Below are 9,342 nucleotides of genomic sequence, written 5' to 3'. Positions count from 1 at the left end.
ATATAGAGTCTCACTGTTGCCCAGGCTGGAGTGCAGTGGCATGATCTCTGCTCACCGCAACTTCCTCCTCCCAGGTTCAAGCAATTCTCCTGCCTCAGCCACCTGAGTAGCTGGGATTACAGGCATGAGCCACCACACCTGGCTAATTTTTCATATTTTTGGGTTTCACCATGTTAGGTTGGTCTCGAACTCCTGACCTCAAGTGATCCACCCACCTTGGCCTCCCAAAGTGCTGGGATTACAGGCATGAGCCACTGTGCCTGACTTAACCTTTTCAATAAATCTAAGATGCAGAGGATGGAGCCTGTGCAATCTCAGATTTAGATTCCATCCTCTGCATCTTAGATTTACTGAAAAGATTTGACACACAGAGGAAGAGACCCATCATAGTGGAGGGTGTGAGTAGGGGACTGAAATCAAAAACCAGTTCCTGGAGGAGGGGCTATCTGTGTCCAACTCTGAAAACAGGTTGGGGCTGCACGGCATTAGAGAACAGGAAGAGGCCCTTAAGGGAAGAGCCACAGAAACCAGCCCCTGTTCCCTCTCTTTCCCACAAGTTCCCTTCAGCATCTTTCACCCAGTCCCCATTAGTAGGACGTTTACTCTCCTTCCATTGGCACCACCTGAGGGAGAGTCTGAGTCCAGCTCAGGCCAAACCTCACTGAGCTTTGCGAGCAAGTAGCTCTGCAGCTTCACCACTCAGGGAACAGGAACTGGCAGCTGATGTGGAGTCTTCAACATTAATAGGGAAGAGGGGCCTGATGCCTCAGTTCACAGAGGCAGCCATGAGACTCTCATGAGAGGAGTTTGCCAAGTGCTGAGATCTAAGGGTGTGTCCTGGATTCTCTTCTCCCAAGCCTCAGGATCCTGGTTCCAACCCTGCCCATCCTAGGCTCACTCCCATCCATATAATCCTTTCTGGCAGGGTCTGTCATCACCAGATAACTGGAAAATGTACCCAGGATGGAGGCAATACCCTGTGCTGTTGGGTGGTGATGGGGATGAGTATCCACTTTTGAGTGTCCATTCAAGGCCTGTCCCCTGAAATCTCATAAGCCCCTGTCTCCTGGATCCTCCTATCCACATCTTCCACTTGTCCCTCCCTTTAGCTGCAGGAGATCAAAGTTCTCCATGAGATGCAGCTGTTTCAGCTGGCTGTAGACAATTATCACCTTCAGCCTACGGAGCAATTTTGGGTCTGCCTCCAGTTAATGGAGTGGCTCAGTGAGACTGAGAGGTGAGGGTCTAGCAGATCGACAGAGGGCATGGAGAATATTTATTTTGGGCCACCTGTCAATAGCCTGTGGCCATGGCTCCCTGGTCAGTGTCAGGCCCTGCTGCATGGTGACCCCTGGGGCCCAGCACTCCAGCTGGGCAGGCACTGGGAAGGAGACTAGGGGTGTGGCTCCTACATAGAGGCAGGCCTCACATCTGCCTCTATGTCTTGTAGCTACAATCTGTCCTGCCAGCTGGATCGCTTATCCCAGTAGGCCAGCAATACTACCCTCAAGGCCATGGAGAACATGCCATGATGAATGTTAGGGGACACTGAGTGCCTGGACCAGCAGGAGCAAAGTGCCTTCGGGCTCAGTGACATTTGGGTTACACATGGGATCCGGGTGTCAGACAGCTACACTGAGCTCCCAGCTCCACCACTGAGCAGCCCTGTGATTGGGACAGAGGACGCACTGCTGTAGTACTTGAGGCCCCATTGTCATGAATATAATGCACGCTGCCAATTCCTTTTTCCCATTTATCTATTTATTTATAATCACCAGGTACTACTGATCTCTGTTGGTGTTTTTATTGAAAATTAATAAGCATGTGATATATTTTATCATTTTTCATCATGATTTCTTTACTATATGATCCCTCTCATGTGTGGAACTTAAGACTAGTTAAATTCAATAGAATCACAAAGTAGGAGAGTGTTTCCCAGGGCCTGGGGGAGAATAACAAGGAGTTGTTGTTCAATGGGTATAGTTTCAGTTTCAAAAAACAGAAAATGCTTTTTATATATGGAAATGATGGTAGCAAAATAATGAGTGTTCTTAATTCATCTCAACTGAAACCTTTAAAATGGTTAAAACAGTTAATTTTGTGTGTATTTTAACATAATGTATAAAATTATTTTAAATTTTTATATTATTTTTTAAGAGACAGAGTCTTGCTCTGTTACCCAGACTGGAGTGCAGGAGTGCAATTATTGCTTCCTGCAGCCTTGAACTCATGGGCGCAACTGATCTTTCTGCCTCAGCCTTCTGAGTAGCTGGAATGACAGGCACATGCCACCATGCCTGGCTAATTTTTAATTTTTTTGTAGAGAGAGGGTCTCACTCTATTGCCCAGGCTGGTTTAAAATTCCCAGCCACAAGTAATCCTCCCACCTTAGCCTCCTAAAATATTTTAAGCTGAGCATGTTGGCTCATGCTTGTAATCTCAGTGCTTACATATCTACAGCAGCATTGATGAAGATTACAAATATGATATACAAAAGAAAGTAGATGTAAAAATATACATACTATATAATGTAATTTATGTAAAATCCAAAAAGAATATAAAATTGAGGTTTTGGCTTTCAGTAATAGTGGAGTAGCTTGTCGAACACTACTCTTACCAATAATGGTAAAATCTGGATACAATGTCATATATTGTTATATAGAAACATCTATATATCATACATATGATATATGTGGGAATAAGAACTGAATGATAATTTTAGCTGTGCCCACTGAAAGGGAGACAGGTATTTGAATTTGAATCCAGCCAAATTAACTCCCTCTTCAAAAAATAACAACACTCTTCAAAGGAATACAACAGGATCCAGTCTCTGTAAATATTATTTATAGTTTTTAAAATACAATTTTAAAATTTAAGAGACATGAAAAGAAACACAAAAATGTAATCCATACACAAGATAAAACATAAGCATAAGAAGCTATCCCCAAAATGTCCAAGATGTTATCAGCAGTCAAGTATTTGAGAGCAGCCATTAAAACTATACCCATGGGTGAAGAAAAAAAATTCTCATAATGAGTAAATACATGTGGAATCTCTGTAGAGAAATGCACATTATTAAAAAGAACCAAATAGAAAGATAATGAAATTTTTAAATAGTACTTTTAGGTTGATTCATAGATTAGAAAAAGAACAATAGAAATTATTCAATCTGAAAAAAAAAGTACAAAAAGTTTGAAGAAAATGAACAGTCTTACCAATCTGTGAGAAGATTGTGTCCCAGAAAGAGTGAAGGGACAGAAAAATTAAATGGGGTGTAAAAGTAACAACTGATAGCTTAAAACTTGCAAAAATTGGTGAAAACCCCACATTTTTATATCCAAGCAGTCAACAAATCCCAAAAAGAAAATCCAAGTAATATCATACCAAGGCCATACTGTGATTTAAGAAACTGGCAGGGCAGGGCTTTCAATTGACTTTCTATGATTTCTAACTTTTACTATTTATAATGATGAAAAATAGGTTATCTTTGAGAGATTTATCTTGGAGAATGTCTCACATATCAGGCACAGATGACTAGGGGTTATTAAAGGCAGATGACTTTCTAGCCTTGTTTTAGAGTTTTAATTTCTTACCTTGGAAATAAATTTGTTTTTTACAAATCTTGTAGTAAAACTGATTCTCCAAAAAGATGTGCCCAGGATATTCTCTCCTATTGCATCCTCCCTGCATGGAATTGAAGCTGTGCATACTTCAGTTTCAGAAATGTACAGTATGAATTACTTAATCTGAAAAAATAAAAGAAAAACATGAATTAAGATAATTACTGTTATGTTCCTTCAGCAAATGACTAAAAGTGGTTCCAGAGAGATATTTAAAAATGATTATTAAAAGAATTTCTAAGGGGCCGGGCACGGTGGCTCAAGCCTGTAATCCTAGCACTTTGGGAGGCCGAGACGGGCGGATCGCGAGGTCAAGAGATCGAGACCATCCTGGCTAACACGGTGAAACCCCGTCTCTACTAAAAAAATACAAAAAACTAGCCGGGCAAGGTGGCGGGCGCCTGTAGTCCCAGCTACTCAGGAGGCTGAGGCAGGAGAATGGGGTGAACCCGGGAGGCGGAGCTTGCAGTGAGCTGAGATCCAGCCACTGTGCTCCAGCCTGGGCCACAGAGCGAGACTCCGTCTCAAAAAAAAAAAAAAAAAAAAGAATTTCTACAGGAGCCCTATTCAGGGCAAAAAGACATTGTACATTACCTCAGCACACAAACTTTCCTAATGTTTTGGGAAGGACCTAGGGTCCTGTTTTGTCTTTTTGGCCCGTGTTGACACTAGGACACCTGATTCCTGGGAACCAGCCTGTGTGGGAGTCACAGAGTCATGGATGTGGCTCCCAAAGTGGCTTAAAGGGGTCCCTTCTCTGAGTATTCTGATCGTATGAAGGAGTCAGGTCTTTCCCCTGTGACGTTTTCTCCTCTTTATTACAGTGGCAGGAGCATCCCTGCTAGATGCCTGACCCAGGTGTGTAGGCCAAGCAGCCAGCCTAGAAATCCAATGGGGTGTTCTTGGGGTACAGAGGAGGCTTTGTGACAGTCCAGAGAGAGAGAAAGGAAAAGGTGGCTTGGGAGAGGCAAGTGCAAAGATACCAGAGATGGGGTATTGTCATTTTAGGCAGTTAATTGACGGTTTCACTTACCAGGGAGCTCCCATCATGGGCTCCCAAAAGGCCTGACAACTGCTAGGCCCGCGGGCCACTAGCTCCACCTTTACAGAGGGGTTGCACTATGGAGGGGCTGCACTATGCATGTCTGAAAGCCGCGTGGGACAGAGGAAGGGGCAGGGATGAGGGAAAGGACGGGGTGAGGGAAGGAAGGGAGGGTAAACCTAACTACGGCAACCTTGAGCAGGCTGGGAGAGGCTTCCTCAGGTAGGGGTGATGTCACAATCACAGGTTGAGATCAGCTGCCCGGGTCACGCTGGCTCCCCACAGGAAGGCGAGACTTGGGAACAGCCAGGATCTCCTCCGTATCGGGAACCGCTCTAGACGCACAGAGGGGAGGAGTCCAAAAGAGTGCCATCACCGTACATCCTGGGAGCTGTAGTCTCTTAACCTCTCGTAGCCTGTTAGTGGCAAGGCGACAGTATTACAATCCCAGCATGCGCAAGGCTGGGGGCGGTGCGAAGCCCTGGGGCAAGGCGGTGCGCCCCTCGCTAGACATGCTGAGAACTGTAGTCTCTTAACCGCTCACAGTCTCTTGGTTGCAGGACTGCAGGACTACAATCCCGGCATGCTCCGGGCTCGGGGTTTGGGCATAGCCTTAGAAAGAGACGCAGGGCGGCCGGGCGCGGTGGTTTACGCCTGTAATCCCAGCTCTTTGGGAAGCCGAGGCGGGCGGATCACGAGGTCAGGAGATCGAGCCTATCCTGGCTAACACGGTGAACACCCCCGGCCCCCCCCCCCGCCCCGTCTCTACTAAAAATACATAAAATTAGCCGCGCGTGGTGGCGGGCGCCTGTAGTCCCAGCTACTTGGGAGGCTGAGGCAGGAGGATCGCTTGAACCCCAGGGGCGGAGGTTGCAGTGAGCCAAGATCGTGCCACTGCACTCCAGCCTGGGCGACAGAGGGAGACTCTGTCAAAAAAAAATAAATACATAAATAAGAAGAAGAAGAAAGAGAGGCAGGGCGCTGCGCACGTCGCCGATCATGCGGGGACGTTGTAGTCTCTTAACGGCTCACCGCTCTTTGGTCGCCTGGCTGCAGGACTACAATTCCAGCAGGCACCGGGCTCAGTGAGAGGGGCAGGGTGATGTGGATCTGGCAAAGCAGTGCTGCCCGCTCACCCCCTGCTGCCCCTTGTCCATGGGGAGTGAGTTCAGAGAGGAATATGAGGGATAAAACTGGGCTGAGCAGTGAGAAGGGTGTGATTCCTCGAAGTACACCTCATTTTTGCACAAATCTGGCAGGTCCCACCTCCGGCTGAGCAACTCGGTTTCGTCTCTTTATCCTTGCCCGCTGTTCTTTCCATGGCATCGCGCCTCCTCCAGCCCATGGAGCTGCCTGCTTTCCTAAACTACTGCAGAAACTGGCCTGATGTCTGTCTGAGACATTGTACGTTGTGCCACTGGCCTCTGCTTACTCCAGGCAGAGTGCCAGTTCAGCAGCATTTGGGAGAAATTTGCTGCCTGGGCCGCCCGTGTACAACTTCAACTTTGCAGTGGGTAACATGGGCTGTGGTTTGGTGAAAATGTCAACCTCACTGACCCCTTTTTCGTGGAAGTGGAAGTCGAGACATGAGGGAGAGTAAGTATTGGCTTACCTGGGATCTGTTAAAAGCAGAGGAGAAAGCACTAATGTTTCCAGGCATGTGTCTGGTGGGACATTTTCGCCAACCCATTTAAGGGGCTAGGCCTCCAAAAATCAACCTAAAGGTGATGATCGTTTTGATATTTTACACTTGTAATCATGGGCCTCATCTCACCTAAACCTGACTGGCCAGTGTCTCAAAGACATAGATGGTGACCAGCTCTCTCTGGAAGAGATGATGCTCCAGCTTTGTGGGAGCAACTTTTAAGGTGTAGATCATCTGGAAGGCATCTGAACCTGTGAGGTTTAACATCTCTGCTTTGGATGGAAAGCTCATGACCTTCTGCAGTCAGGGATGTAACTGAACTTGCTGGGAATGATCTGTTGAAATGTTCTGTCTAGGAAGTAGAAACATCCAGGAGCACTTCTGCTTTCATGTAGCCTCTTAATAATTGATGTCCCTAAAATCCCAAGTCCTCAGAAACAGTTACTTTTGGCAGGGCATGGTGACTCACACCTGTAATCCCAGCACTTTGGGAGGCCAAGGCAGGTGGATCACCTGAGGCCAGGAGCTTGAGACCAGCATGGCCAATATGGTGAAACCCCATCTCTACTAAAAATACAAAAATTAGTTGGGCATGGTGGCATGTTCCCGTAATCTCAGCTACATGGGAGGCCGAGGCAGGAGAATTGCTTGAACCCAGGAGGTGGAGGTTGCAGTGATCTGAGGTCGCACCACTGCACTCCAGACTGGGCTACAGAGCAAGACTCCATCTCAGAAAAAAAAAAAAAAAAAGGAAAAAAGAAAGTTACTTTCAGAAAGTTAGTACCAGCTTTCTTGTTTTTATATCTAACCTGCAAAAACCTGGGTGTTAATCTACAGGAAAGTAATAGTTCATTCATGTCACACATTCCAGTAGTTTTTCATTTGTCATTTCTGAATGTGGTACACTATCAGAAAAATGGGAAAACATGATTGTGACCATGGAAATCTTTTATTGTACTTATGAAACTTGTGAAGAATTTACCACTTGAGGATTAATTACACCTGGATTCATCACTGCCTTTGTAAAGAAAGGAAGAGAAACCATGTGTCATCTATGCAGGTTGCAAGATGAGGAAATATATGGAGATGACAGCACAATACTAGGGCTCTAGGGCTCTAGTCTTTTTTTTTTTTTTTTTTTTGAGATGGAGTCTCGTTCTGTCACCCAGGCTGGAGTGAAGTGGTGCAATCTTGGCTCACTGCAAACTACGCCTCCCGGATTCAAGCTATTTTTCTGCCTTAGCCTCCCAAGTAGCTTGCACTACAGACATTTGCCACCGTGCCTGGCTAGTTTTTGTATATTTAGTAGAGACAGGGCTTTACGGTGTTGGCCGGGCTGGTCTCAAACTCCTGACCTCAGGTGATCCACCCTCCTCGGCCTCCCAACCTCCTGGGGTTACAGGCGTGAGCCACTGCGCCAGCCGGGTGCTGCTCTTTTTAAAAGTAAGGCCCTTAGGGACAGTCTGTATGGTAAAGTGCATGCATCCCTCCCCCATCCCTCAGCATTCTCACCCTACTCCCAGTTCCCTCTTTTGGTAAGGGGGTCTGATTACCCTTGCCCACAAGTGTTGAAAGGGAATGTTGTAATGTGAGCCTATCCATCATTTTAAAATGAGGATTAATGGAGAGGAGAGTCTTGGGACCTGTATTTAGATGCACTGCTGTTTGGTGTGTGGCTGCAAAGACACTGCACTGTCAGCCATCTCATGGCAGCTGTCTGAGAAGATTGGTCCTGAGGCAACCACAGCTGCTGTGCACGGAACAGGATCTCTTTGCAATTTGGTGTCTTCTGGTTAGATTTTGTGGCTCTGACCCTCTTTTGCTCCCCCATTCCTGGTAGTATCTGCTGGGTGGCCTGGTTTGTTCCACTTTTTTCCTGTTAGTCTGTTGTGTAACTGTATTTCACAGGATCTTTAGGGATTCTACCCTTATTAGTCACTGGACATTGCCCAGGTACTTATTTTGCTGGAGCCCCCATGCTCATTTTCTCCAGTGGAGCTGTGAAGAATTCAACTTACTTGTCAGTCTTCTCATTCGGATATTGCTGGACTATTTATGAATCTGGGAATCTTGTCTTTGGTTTCATCAACATTACCTCTTTTGTGTATTTTGAAGTCTGATACCTTTTTGTTTTGTTTTATTTTGTTTCGTTTGACACAGAGTCTTGCTTTGTTGCCCAGGCGGGAGTGCAGTGGAAGGATCTAGGCTCACTGTAACCTCTGCCTCCTGGGTTCAAGTGATTCTCCTACCTCAGCCTCCTGGAATATCTAAGACTACAGGTGCCCACCACTACCATGCCTGGCTAACTTTTGTATTTTTAGTAGAGACAGGGTTTCCCCATGTTGGTCAGGCTGGTCTTGAACTCCTGACCTCAGATGATCAGTCTGCCTCGGCCTCCCAAAGTGCTGGGATTAGAGGCATGAGCCACTGTACCTGGCCACTGATACTATTTCATTAATAATGTGGACACTTGCAGTAACCACCACTTTTAAATATTAGTGAATTTAGACTGGGTGCAGTGGCTCACGCCTGTGCCACTTTACTCCAGCCTGAGTGACAGAACGAGATTCTGTCTCAAATAAATAAATAAATAAATAAATAAATAAAAGAATTTAACTCTGGCAACAACTTGATGAAGTAGGCATAGATCCCCATTTTACAGGTTAGGAAACTGACACCCAGAGAGGTTGAGTCATTTCATTAACACCACACAAGTTTTTGGTGCATTTCAAATCTTAACCTAGAAATCTTTCTCTAGGATATTTAAGCATATCTCATATTCTACTTTGTTTCTCACTGCCAGAGTCCCCAAGGTTACAGATCTCATTCTCATTCCATTTTCTTTTTTTTTTTTTTATTATACTTTAAGTTCTAGGGTACATGTGCATAACGTGCAGGTTTGTTACATATGTATGCTTGTGTCATGTTGGTGTGCTGCACCATTCAACTCATCAGCACCCATCAATTCATCATTTATATCAGGTATAACTCCCCAATGCAATCCCTCCCCTCTCCCCCCTCCCCATGATAGGCCC

This window comes from Colobus angolensis, unplaced genomic scaffold (assembly GCF_000951035.1).
Source record: "Colobus angolensis palliatus isolate OR3802 unplaced genomic scaffold, Cang.pa_1.0 Scaffold395, whole genome shotgun sequence".
NCBI lineage: Eukaryota > Metazoa > Chordata > Mammalia > Primates > Cercopithecidae > Colobus > Colobus angolensis.
This window is presented reverse-complemented; position numbering follows the sequence as displayed.